Genomic DNA, 24,764 nt, shown 5'->3' with positions numbered 1-24,764 from the left:
TATTTGAGGACACTGAGTCAATCCATCAGTCCTATTTTTTTTTGTGTAACTTGACTAAAGGTGGCTCAAGCTGTTTTTAACAGAAATGCAAGGTATTCATGCGATGAGCTTTTTACTTAAACCTGTCTGATTGCTGACCTGACAAAAGAGGAAAACACACCAGAAAAGTCCTTCTTGCATGGCACATCTTTCTTTCCCTCCCTTGCCCATTGCTTCCTTCCTCCCTCCATGTCACTCCACGTCACGACACGCATCACTACTGCTAGAGCACTATGATAAATGTATGCAGCTACTGCACAGGCTTTTTACAATTGTCTGAGCCAACAGTATTAATCATGAACTGGGATTTGGAAATCATAACCAGGAGACAGCCGTCGCGACAGCTCTACATCGTAATGACAAAATATGCAGAGCAATGTGGAAGAGAAGAGCGCGCTCTCTGTCATTTGGTCTCTGTGCAATTGAGAGGCATGGTAATAAGCATGTTCATTTCAGTGCTCTTTTCTCTCTTTACTGTAACAATAGTTTTCTTGCTCCGATGGATTTTTTTTTTATTCTATTCTATTCCTTAGAGTATCAATGTTAATCAAGGCACTGCTACCCAGTGCTGTCAAAGAAATAGCACATCCCAACTCAGCCTGCTCATATTGGAGTCACTGCTGCATGTTTAATGGTTTGATGTGGCCATACAATCACATATAGCCACGTATGTGTGTGTACACAGTTGTTCCCATGCTCTTGATCAAACAGCACAGACGTGCTGGAGGAGAGCAAGTATTTCTTTAACTTAAAGGTTTATATCAATGTTTAATGCAGTATGTTGAGCAGGATTTTAAGTGAGATAAGCTTCCTTTAAGTAACACACGGGCTACAAAGCTTATGGTAACTCGAAATGTGTGTGCTGGATTTTTATCACTTGGGACAACTGCAGCAAAGGCAACCTTTGAGCAAGAGTCCTTTTAAGCCAGTACATGAAGCACTTGTGTCAACTTCCACACCATGCACGGATACAAAACCTTGCAAAAACGGCATCGGAGCCTCAGCTCAGATGAAATTCACAGGTACAAGGGGCCAAACCCCAGCCCTGCCTTCCACCAGCACTCCCCCAAACCTGCTGGAGCTGCATCCCCACGGACTTTGCCTGGGCCAGCCCCGGTCCCGCCACAGTGACCTTGGGAGAGTTCAACGCCGGGAAGGCTCTGGCAGCCTCTGCCTGTCCTCGCGTTACCCTGCGGGCGTGCCAAGTGATGATGACAGCCCCATTGGCTTTGAACCGCCTGACGAAGCACGAGGGCTGACTTCAGCCAGCTCCCGCGTGGGGCTGAGCCGGCCCAGCGTGCACCACAAAAATCCAGGGGAGCTTGGACTGACAACCAGTTCCTTGGAGCAAAGCCTCGGCCGGCCAGCTCAAGAAACTGCTTGTGGCTTCCTTTAAGGGCAGTGGGAGAGCTTGACATAGTTTCATGTCTAGAACATAGAGTGCTGGTATCTAATGCAAACCCAAAGTTTAATCACAGAATGTGTTTGATATTCGGTTAAAAGTTGCTAAAAGAAACTTTCCCAGAAAACGTGACAAATAGTGTGCAGCACAGCACCACTGAAGGCAACATATATGCTTTCAGACAGAGCAAAACATACATCTTACAAACAACCAGCTTCCCGAGGGATGCAAATACCTTAATTCCATGTAGTTTCCAAACAGTTGTTTCAACACAAGCTCTTATACGGATTATTTCATACTCACAGGGGTCACTGTACTGCTTACTGATTAGAGGGAGGGAGTCAACTCTTTAAATTTCTCTTTTGTGCCAGCTCTGGTTTTTCAGAGCTGTGTCAACAGTTTCCAAAATAAACTGCAGCGCCAGTTCTTTTGTCTGTATCATACTCTTATAAGTACCTTGAAAAGAGCAAATGTGGCTTATTGATTTAATGGTGCTAGTGCCAAGACCTCTGCTGCTGGATAAAAATAAAACTCCCAAACCCTAGGCGTCTTCATTTTAGCATCTGGAAAACATGTGCATTAGGAAGTTTTGACATATTCCAAAAACGATACACAAACACTGCCAAGTTCTTTTACTGGCCTACAGAAAAAGTCAGCAAAGCCAAAATAAAAGGCTTATTTTATATTCCAACTATCACGTGCAACTCAGGCTTTGAATACTTAAGCAAAACTGTAACTCTACTTATATGTCAAATTCCAGTAACTATCAACAATAAAGGATCTGTCATTTGTCATATATATTTCTAAAATGACAATTACATATTCAGTAGCATGAAACTCAGAATCAAAGCTGCTCAGGACACACAAAAACCCATGGGCTAAATGTGCCTGAAAGTAATGGGGTAGCTTTGCAGAACTCTCCTTGCCACTCTGGTCACTTCTATTTGGGAAGAAGCTGATGTGGGGGGAAAAGGGTCTGAGCTTTGCCAAAAGCAGAAGATAAAAGAGTTGCTGATATTTTGCAGGGGAATGATAAGACTTAGGATTTGTTTGTTGCCTTTTCAAAACACTATTTTAAACTTTAAATTATCCTCTCTTCTTGCAGGAGTAGTTTATTTGGAATGCTTTTTTTTTTTTTTTTCCTCCTGAAACAGCAAAACTGCATTTGCTTGACATTGTTCTTTAGTAACCGCCCCCATCCATTACCAAAGCATCACTGCAAACTTTTGCTATCCCACCGTTAAAAACAGCATGTTGTTGTGGGTGGGCTTTTTAAAAACAAAAATATTTTACTGATATCATATTAAAGACACAATGCCTGATTGTTGCAGGAAGAACTTGTTATGTGTAGCTAAATCCATATAGGCAACAGCAGTTTGTAAGATCTGGAGCATCCCCTTGAAGTCCTGGTGGTTAGTGGTGCTGCTGACGAAGTTGTGGTTCCTAGCTGCTGGCTGCTCCATTTCCATGAGCTCAGCCAAATAGTCTGTTTGCTTAACTTCAGGCCTTAATACATGCACATAGCTGTGATATTTAAATGCTGCATGAAATGAGGGATCACAGAAAACACAGCATATGACTGTGATGTAGAAGTTCACTGGTGGTGTAGGGATAAAGAGCTGTAGCAACCACTTCTTGCAAGGACTTGAAGAACACATCAGCTTGGGGATCGCTCCCCCCTCCTTAATAAGTCTCAGACACTGAGGAGAAGGAAGAAATACTAGTGACACTCCATGGGGACGCTACTGAGACACAAAGGTCACCCCACCCACAGGTCTGCTGTGACATTCTCCATACAGCTCCTCCACAGAGAACAAGAGTCACTCCATCTTGTCGCACAGATTCATCTTTGCTTCCACTGTTGAGAAGCAGACCAGAAAGCAAACGAACAAAACTTCAATATTGCAGTAGCTTCTAAGCAGCAGCAATGCCTGCAGAATGAGCTGAGCACCACGGCTCCTCTAGCAGGAGATGGACACCAGGTAATTAAGCCAGGTCTCCATGGGGTTTTCAAAATTCAAGCACCCACCTCATTATACTTGTGGAACAGAGATAGGGTCTTGTCTCAGTACGTCATTTAGTGGTAGTAATTGGCTCGTGACATTTCCATTCCTTTTATGAGCAGTTACTGGATTGTCACAGACACTGTTAAGTGGTCTCATGGCTAAAGCTGAAGTTCTGTCACTAAGTGGCCGCATGTAGAAATTTTGTACTATCCAGTTCAGAGAAAAGAAGCCACGTTCTGCATTCAGAGGAATAAGCCCAAACAACTGAAGAAAACAATCCTGCCTGTCAGCTAGGAAAAAGAGATCTTGAAAAACTGATGTTGCCAGAAAGCAATTTGGAAAAAATAAACAAGCAAACAAACAAAATTAACAAAAAATCCTACTCCAAACTAAAGAGCTATGGGCTAACTGTGGCAGAAACTGTCTTCAAAAAACTTTTCTGTCCCAGCTCTAAAAACTTCCTTTATACACAGAAGTCTTCATCAAAAATGCTTCACCCTCATCAGCAGGGATTTTTTGTAGTTGTTCACAAGCAGTTTTTACAGCAGTATTTAAACCACTGACCTTGGCCTAAGAAAGAATACAGACCATACTCATCCAAGTAGGCTATAAACTGCTAGCCAACTTTACAGCCTTTAAGTGCTGTTAGTCTCCCTTATAAAGTTTAAAACCCTTCTAAGGAATTTATCCCTCTGATTGTTCTTGTGCAATGCACAAAAGGTATAAAGATTTGCCTCAGGAAGCATTTGGTTCTGTAATCAGTCACCTTGCAAGTTCCCTAAACCTATCAGTTTAGCAACATGACATCCAAAGAAGAGTCAAAATGAAAATCCCACAATTTTAGCAATAATAAATTTTAGAGATGATACTGGGTTTTGACTCATCAATATATTGTTTTCTTGGCCCTATGCATTGATAAATTGTGAAGAATGCAATAATCTGACATGTTGACAGAGATTCTTTAAATATACTGAGTACTCTGCTAGCTAGAGACATTACATGGATGGAGAAGATACCATCTGAAATAATACACTGCATCACATAAATAAAACAAAACAAAACCAAAACACTCTATGCAAGGTCCAATGTTCAATGAGCTCAGTAATTAAAAAAAAAAAAAAATGAATCTGTTTGGGTCTCTTTGGGAAAGAAAGCTGAATTACTTTTATTTTGCTGGGGGTAGGGAAGGAGAAGGAAGCTTCTATGACAGAATGGTGGTGACTATGTTGAAAAGTAGTCTTTTGTAGCTGAGAATTTGCCCTATCAAACAGTGTTATTTTGCTCTTTATATCTGTTGTAGTTTCCATGGAAATAAATAGGAGGCATTATTTTTGGAGTGACCTACATAGGAACAGCACAGTCTACCACTGAATTCAACAGTTCCAGTCTGCATATGCACACCTGACGTGAAAGTACTGGTTTATTTATGTCCAACTGGTTCTCATTTAGTTTTAATATTTGACAACTAACCCTCATCCAACAGAAGTGCATCAACAGACTTTTAATAGCAGATGAACATTTTTCTATTTTCTAAACATTCCGGATCAATAAATAATTACACAGCTGTAAGTACTGGAAATGAACAAAAAGTCAGTAACAGGACAAACATTCACCACGTTAAATCTCACCAGCTCTATATACTTCAAATGCTCATTACAATAGCTGTTAAATATAAGGCTTTTGTTACTGAAACCATGCTGCAGTTATCACAGGTACTGGAACTGGAATGATATTGCACATAATGGAATGAATACGCTTAGACATATTTATTAGTTCTAATAATATAAGAATATTACTCCTAATCATATGCTCTTAAGAATAAATCTAGTATTATTCCTAAAGAAGGCAAAATAGAAAATAAAGGGGGAGCTATGGCACGAACAATTCATAAGAGGAAATTGTATGATAAGCTCACAAACCCACTAAACTATAAGACCAGCAAACTTGCTAGTAATATATAGCTTAGAAAGAGTATTCTAATCACCTTGAATTGCTCTCTTGACTTTTACAGTGTTGCTGGGGAAAAGAATTGAGGTTATTTTTTAGGTTTACCTGGGACAGATGCTTGTTACAAATAAGTCCTATTACAAGTACACCCTTCAGTACTTTCGAAAGTTAACACAGGAATGGGTGATGCAGATCACCAGGGTCATCCAAATCCTTTTTCAAAGGGAAATCATAATTGGAGAGAAAAAAAAAAAATATGGCCTGGCCTGTCGACATGAAATGCCAAATTGCTGGGACTTCTCATGGAATTCATTACAGGTGTACTCTGAAGTTCTGCTATGATTCCTTTGTGGCAATATCAGTTACCACTCAGTCACTTGGGCTTTCATATTTACTTACAGAGAGTTGTATTGACATGCATATTTTATTTATACATGCAACAAGTGGTATTCTGCTGTCTTTCTCTGAAAAAGCAGCATATTTTTGCTGCATGCAACCCAACTGTTTCATTACCATATTAGTGACTGAGTGCTGTGGCTTGCAGACCACTCTAAGAGGAGATGTGCTGCTACAACAGAAGACACATTAACAGCACATCACTTTACTCGGACCTATCAACTGTTTCCAGATCATTTGGGTTGATAAATTACGCACTCCAGAAACTTTGGGATTTACTTTACTGCAAGAATCATTTGCTTGTACAGAAATATCATGCCTTCCCAGACTGATCTTTTTAGTTTAAAACACATATAAAACCACATGCAGAATTTCTTCCTAATCTGTAGCGTGGATCAAAGATGAAACTGTGGGGCTGCTGCTCAGGTGGAATACCTTTATATCCTTGGTGCTGATGAAATGTACGTGCTTGCTGGTCTGATGTTTTTAATAATTGTCAAGCAGAGTGTCATCGGGCTTATATACATCTTAATGAGAAATTGCTAAAACAGGAACTCCGTTCCTGCTTCTTAATCTGTTGTGTTCGCATCAAAGCCAGACACTGTATAAACAGGAAACTGGAATCAGTCTGATAATGTGTGACCCACAGGACTGGAAATTTAAAGGAGACTGGATACACAGACAGAACTACACACACTTTTGCCTTTTCTCTTTCAAAACAGTTGTTTTTCAGCAGCGTATCATCCTCCATGAAGCCAGGAACTATACGGTTCTCCAAGAAATCTAGGTAAAGTTAAACAAAGATCTAAAACCAAGCCTCAGTCATACTAAACTACATTGATTCCTTTCTAATTTCAGCCTTGTGAAAAGAGTAAAGGTGAAAACATCAAAAGATACTTAAGTCCCATTTCTTAATAGACTTCGCTGCATCAGCTTTGTCTATCACTTTTTTTTTTTAACTTTATTTTTAATTTTGCTATCAGAAACAGTTGCAAATGGTTTTTAGAAACAAGAAACAAAAGAAGGCCTATGGGAAAACTACTGCACACAACAGAGCACAATGCCTGCAGTTTCTGAACTTCACGTTACTGGGCCTATTGGGCTGCCAACAGAGTGCAACGTGTACCTGCCATTAATATTTATGGTAATCTTCTAGAATAATGAATAAATTCCCCTAAAGGTGCCAGTTAAGATGTTATTACTACCATGAATAGGGCAAATACTGAAAAGGAAACCGAGTTCTGTAAGACTCATGCACCACACTTTTCAAAGGATAAAATAAAATGGGTTGGAGAAGGAACAAACACAACTTATATGGCAGACAGGTGGTACAAGGGCAGCTCTGAAGTCAGTGCCTCCTATTTATTATGGTGGCCCATGACATCAGAGGCAGATGGCGCGGGCAAGGCAGTAGAAGTTGAACATTCCCACCCATATTCCATTACATTTTGTTGCAGTGCAACTGGTGGCAGCAGTGGGCAGTCCGACAAAATGGCATCTAACACGGAAGTACACGTGAAGCAAAGGTGTGCCATTGAATTCCTCTGTGCAGAAAGAATTGTGACATTCAGTGATGCTTGCTGAACTTTTATGGAGACCAAACAGTGGATGTTGACACAGTGAGGTGACAGGTGGTGCTTTTCAGCTGTGGCAACAGCTACGTGAAAGACAGGCCATGGTGCAGATGGCCATGCAGATTGTTATGAGCACAGCATACAGGCTCTTGTTTGCAGCTGATGAAAATGCATGGCTAATATTGGCGACTGCATTGAAAATTAGCATTTGTAACTGCGAATTTGCTCTGTCAAATAACTTTGAGCACATCATAAGTTGTCGGGCTGAGGTGGGTTTTCTTGTTTGGTTGGTTTTTTTTATCCCATCTAAATTTAATATTATGCACTTTTCAAACAGATAAAATATGATTCCCATCAATGTTTGCAGGGTCAGCTCATTAGAAAACAAGAAGCTCCAGTGTTGTGTGTGTGGATGGAGCTGACTGTAGAGCTGGAGATGGTTTGTAACTGAGATAAAACACAGAAACAATCACTGGAGATCCAGTCCTAATGTCTTCTTTCCAGGTCACAGGATCTTGACTTCTAAGGACACTAATATACAGTACAAGGCAAGAAGACAATGAAAAAATAAAAATACCTATAATAAAACAGAACTATTTTCTATATATAAGAAAAAGTTTGGAACAAATAATAATACACAGCATCATTAAAAAGCCTCAGCTGTTAGCAGCAAGAGAATTTCTGAAGATTACAGATATCAAGCTATTGTGACTGGGATTAACAGAGTCTCTAATCAGTGAAACCTTTCAGTAGTTACAAAGCCATAATGATGTAAAAAACAACAACAACAACAACTTGAACAAAGAAGCTTTAGGGCACAAAATCATTTCTTGAAGTACTAAACGTTGAATTCTATTAATATGGCTCATGTGGATACATAAAGAAGTGAGATCTTTGCTTTTCAGCACAGTGAGGTTTTCTGTTGATGATGCTTAATAGTAGGCATGTGTTAAAATCCATCCTTATTCAAGAAGCATTCATAGAATCATAGAATCATAGAATCATAGAATCATAGAATCATAGAATCATAGAATCATAGAATCATAGAATCATAGAATCATAGAATCATAGAATCATAGAATCATAGAATCATAGAATCATAGAATCATAGAATCATAGAATCATAGAATCACTAAGGTTGGAAAAGACCTAAAAGATCACCCAGTCCAACCGTTCACCTATTCCCAATAGCTCCTACTAAACCATGTCCCTCAACACAACATCCAGTCTTTCCTTGAACACATTTGTGTCTTTTTAAGTCTTTCCTTGAACACTTTCCTTGAACAGCATTCAAGCTGGCACTTAAATTCCACAAAAACCAAGCTTACTTTTTCCAATTAATGCTGACATTGGAAACAAGTAAAAAATGGTGCTGACAACAGAAATGCAACCTTTGCTTTCATGCTAGAAGGCCACGTGAACGAAAATTTTCGGACTCATTTTCCTGTACAGCAAAGGTGGAATGGACTTAAATCATAGAGCCATGATACCTAGCATAAAACACTCACAGCTTCATTCACCACAAAATCAGCTAGTAAAAGATGCTTTTCCCAACCAATAAAGCACACATTGGCACTGAAATTTGGTTAAAAAAAAAAAGAAAAAAAAAGAAAAAAAAAAAGCATTATCTCTATTCCAAACTAAATGAAAGCTACTAGTTTACTTGTGTATTTATGCTATTTGGTCCTGCTTACAACTGCTCCAGATAAAGGATGTAGCACATCCTTGGGAGTAAGAAAATTGGAGATGACAAAATTTCCTCTAAACACCTCCATCAGCCTTCAACTACCTTTGTCAACACACTGATTCATGTCTTTTCACAGTAGGACCCATTGGACTGGCCTTATTCCAGTACCCCCAGACTTCAGGGGTTTCACTGCTTGAAGATTTCAGGATGAGTCTCGATAATGAAAGATAAAATAATTTCAGCATGTTCAGCTGTAATAGACAACTGAACTGAATAGACAACTCAGACAAAGAGGCACTGGAAGAAATTGTTTAACTTTTCTCAAGCAAGGATTTTTCTCAAGAAGGACTGCAATATTGGATGCAAAACTTACATGAAGGCTTAGAATATTATATAACTTCACTGCATTACTTTTTTCTTGCTGTGCCATTCAGACACATATCCTGCATTTTCTCAGAGAACTAACCAGCCACTTACAAGTCTATTGTTACTAGGTACTATTCAAAAGAGCTTGGCTCAAATTACTGGATTCCCTCCCAGAGCCATGACAGCATCTCAGACTTATGGATAATCATGTGGTTGATCATTGACTTATACATCCTTTGTTTTTGCTCCTATAAGATTGTAAGTGCATTGTGCAACAGAAAACTCCTAATGCTTCCACTCATAGCAAACTACAGTCTTGTACTTATTTTTTGCCTTTTATATCTCTATTTCCTTTCTCTCCTAATATTAAACTGATTAACACGATGGAAAAATCAAAAGCAATTTAACTGGCCAAAATATCATAACTGCCCAGTTTAACAGGTTTATTTGTGTTCAAAGTTCTTTTTCAGCTTTAAAAATCACAGTTTTTCTATCACTACACATTGCCTCTGAGTCCCTTCCTGCTTCGGGAAACTGGACAGGCTATTAAAAATGTGGTCTAGGAAAAGAGTGAGACAATTTTTTTCTTACAATTTTCACTGTTAATAGGAGTCAAGCTAGTAATGCTCTATGATCAGCAAGTGTATTCACGTTGTGTTATTTTGGGGAGAAAAAGATACTTTTTTTTGTTCTTGCTCTTAGTTGGTTAATTATCACTACTATTTAATAACAGCGCATTTTCACTGGTATTGATGGAAAGAGAGCAGATTTCAGACCTGTTGTATTCTGATTAGTATAGCTAGTATTCTGCTATATATAATATAATATATTATATTATATATAATATATATAATAGCTATGTATTCTGATAGTATTAGCTATCTGCCTTGTGTGCACTGTGCTAGGCAGGATTCCTTCTTTTCAGTGTTTCAAATATTATAAATCAACAACAGTTGCAAAACTCCCCTCAGGGCTTAAGGTATTTTACTGCCAAAATCCAACTCTCAGATGCACAATTAGCCCTTAGTGTGAACCAGTGTCATACCTCCTCCTTCATTTTCCCTTCTAATATCTGTTTTGTACCCCAATATAATTATAGAGGCAGGAAAGGGACAGAAATATCCCCAGTAAGAAGTGAATTTAAGGTTGAAGCAATAGTACTTCTGTACAAATGTAGATTTGCCACAGAATACAGAATAATGTATGATTATGATGTCAATCTCTGAGAATAAAAAAATCAGTAGTACATACAGTAGTATACTGTTCAATAATAAATATAATACATGTACACATATGTATAATTAATGAAAACAGGCTGTGCATTGTAAATATCACTGTTACCAAGGCACCATAGGATCTAAACAATTTTCCAGGAAATTTTTCCAGTGGTATCTTTTGTAAGCAGGCAAATTAATTTTTATTTATTAGTTAAATCTCAGACATTTGCAACAATAATTCACTGACTCTATTTTATTCCCTTCCACTTAGCAACACTGCAAAACTAACACAGTTCTAAAAGCACAGACACTCTTCTTCTGGTTGACATATGGAGAACAAAATTATTCATTACACAATTAATCTAAAAGAGAACAAAATGATGCACCTGTGGCAGGTTGAGCATTCAAGAGCAGTAGTTAAAGGTCTTCAGTTAACTGTATATGAGTAAATGTGTAATGTCTTTGTCTAGACTAAGATTTGGAAGTGCCCTGTTATCTTATTTTAGCTAACAATTTGCTAAGATGTCTTTTGTGTTTAAAGCAGCATATCAGCATATAACCCTAATGCACCTTAAACTGATCAAATTATAACATGCTAGGAAATGAATTCTAATTGACACAAAGATATAGATAAGGGGATGCAAACTAGAATCCTAAACTAGTCAGAACTGGATAGCTGAAGTTTTCTGTTTCCCACCTTCAAGCCATAAACTAGAAAAAGTTATGGAGGAGTAAATTAAATTAAGTCAGACTTATGTTAATGGTCAGGTAGAATCCTCAAGTTTATTTCCTTAAAGCAATTAGACATCACTCCCTGCCTTCTTTATTCCATGCCCATGCCATAAAAATAATGCTACCATAATCTCTAGAGTAATCGTATCAAGAAAGAATATCTCTTCAGTTCTGTATTTGAAGTTCTGGCATGGTAAGTCATGAAAACAAACAAAATCCAGTTTGCTAACTCTTTTAAAATCATGTACAGAGACTTAAGTAGGATACACTCAGAATGAAGTGACTTTTTTGGCCCAGAAGAGTGAACTATGCTCTTTGCAAGCCAAGGGAATGATTTAAAAATGCTAAACTGTCACATATTAACTATATTTCACTTTCCTGTATTAAAATCACAACAATGAACTTATTTGGATAACAGTGACCTGTGATCCTATAAATCTCTTGTCCAATAATGGCACAGGAATGGGTACTACATTCATTGCAGCAAAGCAATAAGGAGCAACAAAATGTGCTGTACACGTAAGAATGCAGAGGAGAGTTGAAGTTCAGTTTAAAACAAAACTAAGTTGGAATGATTTGACAAATATTGCCTTTCAGTTCATTACCATTGTTTTCTATGGAGAATTTGCATGATTTACTCAACGAGTCAAAACAAATATTCAATTATGTTTTGTTACACATACACATGTACATATTCGCCTCAAAACACCAGCATTAAAAATAAGTGTGTATCAGTAGCCAGGCTAACACACCTTCAAATTTGAATTTTTGCTCCTTTTATTGATGCAGCTGTATATCTTAAAGCCTTCAGATCTTCTCAGTAAGCCATCACTTGCATTTTTACTACATATCCTTATAGAGTGAGATGTTCATAGTGACTTAGGCAGTGGAAGAGTTTTATCAAGAATAGAGGTTTTCAGCACATAAGTTGCAAAGAGATGCTAATGTTCTTCAGTTCTGACACAGCAAACAAGCACAAATAATTCATCATGTATGGAAGTGAAAAGGAATGTAATGCAATTCCCTGGATGGGAAGGCATATTTATTATTTCAATATGGAATTTATTCTGGTTGATGGATGTAGACCAAGAGGAAAAAAAAAAAAAATCAATACAGTCTAGCATGTATTCAGTCTGAATTTCACTCTAAGCAAGGATAGAAAGGTGAAAGATGCAAAGAGAAAAAAAATATATATAAATTCTAATATACTGTTATTGCTATACAAGGATTTAACTCACTGAAGTTAAGAAGTTAACTAGAGGATGTCATCATCCAGAATTAAAACTTAAAAACATATAGTAAGTCAACTTCCCTTCTGTAAATAACCTTTACTCATTCATCTTTTATGCAATCATTTTATAACATGACCTGTAAGCAGTGGAAGTTTACAAGCAGGATGCACTGCGGAAAAGCAAAATGTGTTTTGTTTCCTATCCATCGTCCATACTCCTACCTTTTCACTTTAAAAAAATGAGATAATGAGAACTCATCAGGTTTCCGAGATTCCCCTTGCAAATTCAGAACAGTAAAAATCTGCTTTCCTCATTGTTCTTTTTATGTACTGTAATTGTTTTTCACGGGCTGTGCTTCTTCCAGAGGAACTCTAACGCAATTTGTCTCCTTGAGAGCTACTGCTGGGTTCCTTGGAAGACTCAGGACATGGGTAGAAAAATGTCAAGGGGGAAACCTTGCCCAGACATAGACCAGGCAGCAAAGATCCCCAGGGAAAAAAATCATGTTTATTAAGCCACTACTCTTGTTCAGTAAAGGTTAGCAAGCATTACAACGAATTTCCTCTTGGGTCAAATAAAGCAGAAATGAGAGTGGATGTGATACCACCTGACAGGCCTTGATTTTTAGCTGGAAGCTACAGTACTATTTTGGATTCTTTTAGGTTCTGGATCTCAGTTTACAACAACAAAACATCTTCACGATTATTAAAACAAAAAAAAAAAAAACCCCAAAAACCAACAATGAAGAACAGTCATTTTATCTCCAGAGAACTATAAAAGTTTTGGGGATTTTTGGGTATAATATTCCACCATTACATGTGAATCTGGGGCAGACTGGTAATAACAAACTGCGTAAAAAGGATGGCTAAAACCATAGATGTGCAACCAAAAATTGCTCCTGCACAAGCTTTAGAAGAGTCAAAACCACTACTTATTTTTTTTCCAGCTTTATGAAAGTGCAATCCTGTGAGAGGCCTATTGTGGTCCTCTTCAGAAAAATAAATTCACCGTATTTACCGAGAAATGTACTCTGCAAATGATCTAACATCTCATTAAGATGATTTTACCCCATATTGTTCTGGCACACAGGCTCTCACAAACATTTTCAATACTCTGCTCTTCAGATCTCATCAGAATCCTAAACTAGGTCATCTGGAAGGATGATGTAGCACACAAACAAACCGATCACATCCAACTTCTCCCTTTCTTACGTGCCTACTATTTAGAGGAATTTGCCCTGCAAAGGAAAGGAAAAAATAAAGAAATAAGTCTTGGATGGCCCTTTCCCAATAGTTCTCTCTGCACCCCAAGAAAGGCAAGCTGCAGATCAGGGCTAAGGTCTGTCACATCAGGGCGGCAGGCAGCAAGGTCTATTCTTAGCACACAGGAGCTGACATTTAGTAGAACCGTAACAAAGACAAGGGAGTTTGTGAACACTCTGCCAAGAGGCCGAGGGCCACGTCATCCTGATAACTCAGATTACAACTGCAGCTTATTTCATTTTGTTTACCTCATGCTAGCAAAGATGTAGGGAAAAATACTTTAATTGTCTCACGAAGAAAAGGCAGCTGAGAATTAACGACAAGACAAACTTCCATTGGCGCTGGACTTACGTTAATGAATAAATAGATAATCAGTCACACATTTCAAGGGAAACATGTTAATGATGAACTTCTGACCAATGCACAAAAAAGCAATCATTTAACAGTTTGCATCTTAGAAAAAGATACATATGATACAGTTTTGGTATTTTGCTCTCCAAAGCAACAAAAAAAATTTACTTAAAAATGGACAGCCATTATCCCCAAAGGTATTTGTTTCAGTTGTCTCATAAACAATAAATTTTTTGTGCTCTTCCACAGAAAGAACACAAGTAATTGACTTTTACATATTGATACTCCTTTGAAAATATCCCATGCAATGCTCTTCTGCTGGATCAATAGCCTACTAAGGATATGCAGGCTTAGCTGTCGCCACTGTAGATAAATGCAGCCAACTTCTGAATACATCCCCAAACCCAGAAGTTTGGCCCTCGTTTTTAAGTCTCACAGGTAGGAAAACTTCCAGGAAAGGGAAGGACAAAGAAGGGAGAAAATGCACAGCTAGAAGCTAAATAAGCAACCTCCAATCAAGAACTACAGAAGAAATCTGCCAAATATCAAATTAAATTAGTGCTAAACATTGTTGAGACCATAAGTAGATCTTAGTTTCTAAGTTCTAGCCCTGATACAATCTAGTCCTCAAGGGAAAAAATAACTGAATTCTCTGGTCTTCACCTGTTGTAAATAGTTGCAAAACACAAGCCGTTTTCTTTACACCTATAACTTCCTCTGAGTTCAGTAGTTCAAAAAGTCTCATTATTGCAGCAGATAAGACAGAATTATGACTCTGGGCTTGACATGGTGAAGTGCCTCATTACACACCATCACAGATATCACAGAATGCAACAGAGATTTCTTCGTCAAGGAGAAGTAATGAGCTGTCCTGGGTCTGCAGTGTCTTTTATAGCCTCCCAGATGTTTGCACTTATTTATTTATTTATTTTTGCACTGAAAAGCCCCCGAGCTGCTATCAACTCAGTAATGAAAAATATAACAGCATAAAGCTGATAAATATCAAAATACGGGGATTGCTGATTATGGAAATAAACTGTTTGTTCAGCATTTTGTTTTGATAATATGGGATGCGCTCAGATTCTTTCCTCCACAATTCCCTCCTCATTAACATCCTGTCCAGTTTGCTGCAGGCTATGACGTTGTCTCCAATAATAGTTTTGGCATATGTTTCCTAAGGAAAGGCCTGGCCACCCTTCTGCAGAGAGGATGTCGATTGCGTTCATGCTGGAGATGCACACGCACCGCCTCCTGCTGGGTTTAAGCCCCAGTATCCACATGACCTGTCACTACCACTCAATAACAGCCACCCAAAACCCATACAGCCCTGCAGATCTTCCCTAGAAATGGGCGATGTATGTTTGTGTCTCTACATATAGAGACACAAACACATGTATGAAAGACAGATAGACAGGCACAGCCATGCAAGCACTTAAAGCACACTGCAAAAGTGCATTGCATCTTACAGTGGAAAAAAAAAAACCTCACAAAACTCACTGTCATTCCTCGAAATCTTAAACGAAAGGCAAAAATACCTTGGGGAAAAAAGCAAGCTTGTTCACTCCCATCATCACAGATCTTCATATTCAGAGGCCACTGTTACTTTTGCTTAAGGCCATTTCTTCTATTTTTTGAGAGAGATGCAAAAGTAACAGGAGTGTTGTGTTAATGCAAAAGCATAATAAAGTTTTCAGCAGTGGTAAGACAAAATGAAATCCCAAATGCCCAAAATGCACCAGTTGGAGGTCTGATCTTCAGTAAATAGAATAACCAGAGATAAATGACCAGAAACTCCTCTTTGAACTTTGGACTCCTCTAAATCAGTAAATTAAAAAACAAAAAAACAACCATCAACCAACCAACCACATTTTAGACAGTAGACTTCAAGTGTCTCTACAGTTATTAGACTAGTCCTCGGTTTCCACAGACCTGTTGGCACTCTCTCCTGCACCGTAGGAAAAAATTTCAGCCCAGAGATAAATCTCATAATGTAATTTAGATGTGGCCACCTTCTTTTGGTGTCCCGTGGCCTCAGTGCCAAAGAATAATTCCAAGCACATTTACTTTTATTAAATTACAGACCCAACCCATCTGTCTGCTACCAAAAATCTCTGGTTTAACATAGGTACCATATGTCTTTCATGGAGGAACGGCATAACATCATTATTTCTGAATAGAGCTCCCCAGCTCCTTCTACCAGATGAAGCAAACTGTCTTAGTTCCACATTAACTACCCTGTGAGAAACATGAAATATATAGAAAGCAAATATTTGCCATATCCAGCATATTCCTTACTCAAAATTCTGAAAAGATGAAGTAATAACAGCAAAACTGATCCAGGAAGCAATATGAAAAGGAACACGAAGATGACAAATGCACAATACCAAGCCTACATTCTTTTCATTTAAAAAATAATTATGGGTAGATAAGCTTATGCTCATACATGCAAATTAAACACCTTAGTACTCATAACATGTAAAAACTTTGGTTTATTCACAGAATCACAGAATGGCCAGGGTTGGAAGGGACCTCAAGCATCATGAATGTCCAACCCCCTGCCACATGCAGGGCCACCAACCTCCTCATTTCATACCAGCCCAGGCTGCCCCGGGCCCCATCCAACCTGGCCTTGAACATCTCTAGGGATGGATGGGGCATCCACAGCCTCTCTGGGCAGCTGTTCCAGCACCTCACCACTCTCTCTGTAAAGATTTTGTTGTCTATTCTTTGTGTCTATTTAAAGATGGGCAAAGGACTTTTGCTGGGCTCGAAATCCAACTGGGAGACAGAAAGTGTAAACTTCTAAGGTTCTAAAGCAGCATTAAAGACTGCATTCATACTGAGACTGGCATTGGAAAGAACCCATACACCCACAGTGCACCTTTTTCCCTGAAGAGCTTCAGGTCAGGAGAAGCCAAAGCTTTATTGCATGATCATGTCTCCACTGAACCGGAACACACAGTGAGTCAAAGGAGAAATGCCAAAAAATTGAAAAAGAAAAGCCTAGACTTTATTTCCTACAGTAATATTAAAGGAGTGAACAATGGGTCCCAGGAGTTCTCATTTTTCCAAATAGAAAAACAAAAAGTACAACTACTCACAGAAACTCCAGTCCTAAAGTGCTTGCTACCCAAGTGCCTTCAAATCCTTAACCTTAGCTTCTCATCTCCACTGAGTACACAGATATCTATTTGGACAAGGAGATGGCCTGATTTTCTCCTTCCTGAATTCTTCTGAAGAAGTTTCTCACCTTCGCATTCTCTCATTAAAGCAATTAAGTCAGTAGGGCAAGATACTAGTAAAGATGCCAATATTGACAGTGCCTTTCATTCTGCCATCTTAACCCGTGTTAAGAATAATTTATGGTACTGTCAGTACTCAACACAGCCTAAATACAAACTCTTGGTCTCTTGTTCCTTAATGCACCTTGCTCTTTGCACAATGGGTGCATTTGCACTGCAAACTCTATTCCAGGGGAGGCAGGGCAAAGGCCATAATCTGGCACAAAACCCATTTAGAAAAACAAGCAGAATGAGTATTTCTTCCTGATGCTGTGTATCTCATGATTGCCAGGTGCCAAGGACTGCTTATTTTGTTTTCTTTTTTTTTCCCCCCCTTAAAGCCACATGTCATGTTTGACAACACCCTTGTGAACTTTTGGCCTGACTTAAAACAGCCGTAGATTATCCCCCAGAAGTGAAGCCTGCTTCAGTGAAAATTGTTGTTCCCTATCTGTAATTTAGAGAGGAAATAAGAGAACATAGACAGGAAGGAAAGTATGGGGAGATAGTGAAGCAGAAATGAAAAAACTGTAGGTACAGAGTTTCTGTACACATTCTAGACCAAAGCAAATCGCCCTATTTCAAAATGCACCACTCACAAAACTACATGCATTTTTAAGGACAATACTCATCTGCAGGACCAGACTAAAGAATTCTAAATGAAAAATACATTTTAAATACTATATATGCTGAGAAGCCAACATGGTAAAATATTACAGCTGTGAGTTAGCTGTAAATCATTCTAAAGATACACAGCTCTTTCTCTCCTATCTCCTTTCCTCTTCCTACATGTTGCAACGTCTCTGAGGTGATACAGAAAACCCAAAGCAGAATGCTGGGCATGAGAAATGTCACTCACCTACGTCTGTTTTGGTTACATTTCCCATCACCAAGCAGACAGGAAACGTTCTCAAGCTCACAAAGAGGCAAACAGAAGCCAGAGCTAAAAGTAGACTGTTTTTTTTTTTTTCTGCATACTATTACTCTGAAAGAACGGAAACCATATGGGGATTGGGTTATTATTCTACTAGTTACTGCCTTCAGGTGGCTCCAAATTAAAAAGAAAGATTGTCAGCAGATGCACCCATCTATTCTACCTCTTCTTCACCTGGCCTATTATAATGCTATTGCAGCTATGCCCACCAGCAAGCTCTAGCTTAAGATATTCCAGCATTTCACTATCCAACCCTTTACCCCCTTAAGCACTAACAGGCTGATAACTTAGCTAAAAAATATCACTCTGGGCTTAACCATCAAGCACCTTTTTCCTTTAAGGAATGATCCAAAGGATTTTCAGATCTATTTTTTTTTTTTTAAGCTGCTGCACACAGAACAAGCCATAGCACAGGCATTCCCTGAGAGATCTGTCATGTCCTATGTCACCCACCTGTGCTTTAACCTCTGCAGCATCAAAACCTTCTCTTGTTCCCTCGGTCACCAAATGCATTTTTACTTCCCTGTATCTTCACATCCTCAGAATCTTTAAGGAATGTTCAAAGGAACAAGCCGCTAAAATTTAAATCCGTGCCAAATGTTGAAGTTCAATCACCTTTAGCCCAGTATCACCTTCTTCAGACTAAAAAGTTACTGGTCAGGGAACAGGTCATCATCATTAGAAAACAGCTAGAATGAATGAACAGATATACACATCAAATTTAAGAAACAACGGTGATAAGCACTCTCTCCCACTTTGTTTCCTGTTTGCAGACAGCTGGACAACAACAGAAAGAGATGCTGTTTGAAAAGTATTTTTTCATACCAGATACATGCACAGGAAACTGCCACAGACATCTTCAAATACACGTCTCAAATACATCTACGCGATACTCAAAATATCTGAAAGACACAAAATAACTGACGGTGCAAAACCGACCTATGGGAGAACTCACAAGCAATTCATATCCATTCCATGGCACAGAAAAAAATTACACAGAAAGCTGTGGGTGTAATATTTTAAAACTGTGAGCTCGATGGCATACTTTAGTACCATAACATTGTAGGCTGATTTGCAATTACTCTGTGATTTGCAAGAGTAGTGAAATAAATATAAAACTGATCAGGAAAAGAACAGCAAGAATGCTAACTTCAGGGCATCTTAGTGCGAGCAGTTGTCTGTTTCCTCATACAAATATACAAGCATTCATCACCAGTAATAAGTAGGACTGAAAACTAGAGGCACTGCTGAATTTCAAAAGTTTTTCCTGAGTGTATTCCAGAATTATTTGTCATTACACACATTCATAAGAAAAGCCTCAAATTGTTTTCTACAAAATTACTTTCAATTTTTTCTAGATTGACCTTCGTGGAAACAATTTTTCTTTTCTCAGAAATCTGTAGAATATATATATTTTTCCTTCTATAGCAACAACAAAATCATTTGTGAAAAAAGGAAAGAAAAGTAGTGAAGATTGTACCAGATGCTGTTCCTTAGACAGTATACTCATACTGGTGGGGCAGTGAAGCTAAAGGTTACATCTGGGAACGCAGGAGAACTCTTCAGCTGCAAATATTGAAGCAGCTTCCTTTTGAATTACTGCTCTTGTTATTTTTGCAGCTGCTCGTGAACTTTCCAGAATTTGCTGCTGAACACAAACTAAGGAAGACCTCAGATATATTGAAGTACTACTTTTAATTACATCGAGAATAACAGAAATAAAGCAATAATGACATCACTTTCCAAGATGGACTTGTTCTTACACATTCAAATTGCTGTTGAAACGACTCTCCTTCAGGCATTGTTGCCTCATTCCAAACACTGAAGCATCCTTAAAATCATTCAGTGCACTTGAACAAGGCCCATGTTCTATAACAGAAGTGTCCTTATTCTAATAAGGGATCTGAATCAATTCAGAAGACAATATCCAAGACAACTTGCACTGCATAGTAGCACAGGCTTAGCTATATGATAGTATTATATGAAATTAGATCAAGCCCAGCAATGCCCACATGGACCCAGGTTTCCCTACATACGTGAATGCATTCAGACACTTTTATTATGAAATCCATTTAGAGGATTTCAACAATTCATTTAAAAGGCTTGGTGAGATTTTCTGGTTTTCAATAGACTTCGATGTCCCTAGTGATTATATTCGGCCCCAAAACCCACAGTAGCTGTACACACTCCTGTAGCACTGCTAAATCCCACTTACCAACTGCAAGCGATTTATACTAATGTGACGTAAAAAGAGTAGGTACCTAGGAGGAAATCTTCTTGAAATAATATATTAATATTGACAAGATATTAATGCTACTCTGTATATCTACATGTGAACACTTTGACCTTAGTTTACAGGCATACGATGCTCTATTTTAAACTCAGAAATAAGATTCTTATTACTATGCTCTGCGCCTGTCTTTGGACAGCATTTCTTTTCCAAACTTTTAGCCATCAGAACCAAATTGTAATTCAGTGTATCTGCAAAAGTTATTTTAGGGACATGAGAACAACCATTTCTTTGCACGGACACTCTTAAATCACACATTCTTTAAAGTCAAACTGAAAAAGCAATACACTTCCATTTAATCATGTCAGCTCTACAGAGAAGGACCTGGGTGTTCTAGTGGACAACAGGTTGGCCATGAGCCAGCAGTGTGCTCTTCTGGCCAGGAATGCCAGTGGTATCCTGAGGTGCATTACAAAGAGAGTGGTCAACAAGTCGATGAGGTTAATAAGTACCTAAAAGGAGATGTGAGGCCACTGGATGAGGCCAAGCTCTTCTCAGTGGTGCATAGTTGTATAATCAATGAATATTAGGATGCTATAGATATGAAATAGACAAAAGAGTTTGACAAAGCAAATTACGATAACAAAAGGAGAATAGACAAAAAGCTTATCCCTATCCTGGGCTCACTCACAAAACTCCAGCAGAACAGATCTCCAGCAGAGACCCTTCCCCACTGGCAGCCAGCTCTTCAATAGGTCTAGGAGAGCTGCAGCCAGCTCCCCCCCTTCCGGCACACAGCTGAATTGCCTTCACCTGTGCTCCTGTGGCTGACTCAGTGCTCGCCTCAGGTGATCAATTAGAGGTTCCCATACAATAATGATAGGACAAGGAGCAATGGACTAAAACTTGAACATAGAAGTTCCATATGAACACGCCTAAGAACTTCTTTACAACAAGGGTGACAGCATTGGAACAGTGCAAGTTTCAGAGTCTCTTTCTATGGAGATACTGAAGACCTGTCTGGATGGCTACATGTGCAACCTATTGTAGGGAACCTGCTTTAGCAGAGGGATAGAACTCGATGTCTTGAGGTCCCTTCCAGTCCCTGCAATTCTGTGATTATTTGCTAATTAATATAATGTTCCTCCTGAATGTAAATACCATTCTTCCCTACAAGGTTATGCAGTTGTTTTCCAGTTTAAATATAAAACATTACTAAAGGATAAACTGAATACTTCTACACAAAGATAAGATGAGCAGGGATTTGCACCACAATAAGAAATGCGATTACTGATAAAAACAACAACTTCGTGTTTGGTTCAGCACCAACTAGAAATCTTAGATCTCTGACAACATGCACAACAGTATCCCCAAACTCTTATTGAAACTGCTCTGGTCATACATTTTTTAAACAAACAGATATTGATGCAGAAGGTGATCATGGAACAGATATAGGCTGCAGGAGATCTCACGCTGATGAAAAGCAGCAGCAGTCACTCTTTGCAATTCTGGACCTACACAGTCCTATAGTATACCTAGAAATATTAAAGATGTTATCTTACTCTGTTCTTAAGGCATCCATCCGCTGAATTGGTCACGAACTGACCTTTGGATAGTCTTAGGTGCTCCCCAGAAAAACCTTCTGTTATGGGCACATTACCAACCCTGACCCCCTGCCTGCAGTAGGACCTCAGGATCAGGGTATTAGATGAGTTGCTTATGTTTCTCATGCTTCACAAGAGGAAAAGTTTAGAAATGGTTGGTTCTCAGAGGTAATGAGGGTGGGGTAGGGGTGCAAAGATGCACCATTCAGGAGGTTGTTTCCTCTGGCTGACAATATGCTCTATTCCTATAAAGCTGCCTTCTGAAGGACAAGACAGTCACCTGAAGAGCTAAAAATCTGTATACAACACTCAAGCCACAAGCAAGGCTGAAATATCTCGGTAATATCAGAGGCACAATTACCCACAGAGAGGAAGCAGCCAGAAAGAGGATGATAAGTAACAACAATTTGCCTGTATAACAACAGGAGACAAAGAGCCATATATCTTGAACAAAGTAGCATCTCACTTCTTCCAGGAAATTGAACTATAATCTCAGCTGACAAAATACTGAACTTTAAAGAATTATCTTAGCTTGAGGAATAGTCTTACTGCCAGCATTGCTCCTGTGCTGCATCTCCAAGCTTTTCCATTGCTCTGTATGCTGTTCAGAAATGCTCATTTATACCAAGTTCAAGAAGGGATAGGATTGGAAAGGCTCTCGTGGCAAAATCTGTGTGAATTACAGGTTTTACTGCATTCATCACCTCCTGTGGAAGTAACAGAACTATTTTTGTGGCATTTGAATCTCATGGGTTATGCTCTGAACAAGAATGTACCCTTGTCACTGACGCTCACTGAAGTGTAGATGCAGAAACTATAAAGGCTAATTCCCATCCTTACAGGGAATCAAAACACCCTGATGACACCTGGTGAACATTAAGGCCAGCTTTGGTTTCAAAGTCAGGGGCCCTTGGGAGAAACAGAGGTTACATTTGTCAGTTCACTCACTGCTCTCTAAACACTGCTTTCCTTCTTTCTTCCTTTATGTTTTCATTAGCACTATCAAGCCTGACAAATATTTTTCTGTTTTTCTTTCCCTCCTCCCTTCACCCATATATCAGTTCCCCTACCATCTGTACCAGGCTCTTCAAGGCTTATTGTGTGAAAACCTGATTAGGAGAGCAAGCTCATTTGTCTGATAAAATAACAAAACAGAGCAAAGCCAAGGGTGACCATCACATGGTTACTCTCCTGTGCTTCAGCCTGCAGATCGGTATCAGTTCAGTGTTCACCAAATGCATAAAAACAGCACCTTAACACCTTAAAGCAGGACCATCACTGCCTCAGTGTCTTAAGAGTGAGAAAGAGTGAGTAGGGACCAACTTCTGTATGAAAGGTAAAAAAAACTATTATCAAAGCAGCTGGTCTGAGAGTTTGTTTTCAAGAGAAGATACGAGCAGATGCTTCTTAGAAGAAAAACAAACAGGTAGAGCAGGGCAAGATGGCATTTCTCTCTACAGGAAGAATTTCTTAACCGTTCAGTTGGTGGTGAGTTTACATCCTGAAGCATAAAGATTCACTTCCCTTTTGTGGAATGTGCACCAGCAAAAAGTTATGTAATGTAGCTGAAGATGGCCTCATTATGTATGTGATCTAATATTTATGGCAGTATTATTTATAAGCTTGCTAAGTCATTACCTTTAATTAAAAGAAAACAAGAAACATCACAATTCTTCCTATCTTCACTTCCTTCACACACAGACTTTTGCATCCGTAAATAATTTGTTAGGATAATTTTAAAACAAAACAGATATTCTTCTCTGTTACATACAATTACTAACTATTTAAGCTTCTCTGTACTACAATGAACTAAATAACAAGAAAAAATTGTGGTGTTTCCAAGCTGGAAATATAGGAGTCAGAATTTCTGCACCACACCTAAGAATCATATGAAGTAGAACTGAAGCCAATTTTCTTCAGACTAGGCATTTGTCCCTGTCATTATCTGCAGGTGAAATGGAGCACCATGAACACTGTTGGCATAGAGAATTTGCTCCCAACTAGGCCCTTACCCTGTAATTTCTATGTCTGTGAATACACTGATTCAGGAAGGCTGCTACTTTTCAAACGTTGAACATGTGCTTCTTTAATACTACTCTTCCTTAAAAGAAAGCACCATGCTTTCTACAAATTAAGTGTAAAAATAAAATAAGTGACTTTAAAATAAGTTAAAGTTCTTTAAGTTTCTTCGTGTACTTGTTCTTTGTTCACAAGCAATGTTTGGTTTGCAACTGGAAAGATGGTACCGATACATGCCGTTCCCAAAGCACCAAGAGCTACAAGCAGACTGGGTGGTACTCTGAACTCCATGTTTGAAGATATTTAACTTCAAAAACCCCAAAATGATGAAAATATCACCCTGTCAATTGTTGAAGAGCATGCAGACTGGAGCACTCTTGGGTTTCCTCCTCTGCCGACATGCCTAAGTCCCAGTCATAATTTGTTCTGATAACCTCTATTCATTTAGCCAAAGAAAGACAATATTCCATTTGAAATGCCAAAAG

General features: G+C 38.7%; 1 long non-coding RNA gene across 1 annotated transcript in view; it reads right to left on the bottom strand.

Annotated features, from left to right (window-relative positions):
• Positions 1-13,411: 13,411 nt before the first annotated feature.
• The window catches only part of LOC125691380 (uncharacterized), a 202,333-nt gene continuing 190,980 nt past the window's right edge, over positions 13,412-24,764 (bottom strand). Inside the window, exon 7 of the long non-coding RNA XR_007376106.1 lies at positions 13,412-13,835. This is a non-coding gene — a long non-coding RNA (uncharacterized LOC125691380). The remainder of the gene's footprint in view (positions 13,836-24,764) is intronic.

Source organism: Lagopus muta, chromosome 3 (assembly GCF_023343835.1).
Source record: "Lagopus muta isolate bLagMut1 chromosome 3, bLagMut1 primary, whole genome shotgun sequence".
Lineage (NCBI taxonomy): Eukaryota > Metazoa > Chordata > Aves > Galliformes > Phasianidae > Lagopus > Lagopus muta.
Note: the sequence above shows the minus strand (reverse complement) of the source record. Positions and strands in the feature narration are given on the sequence as shown.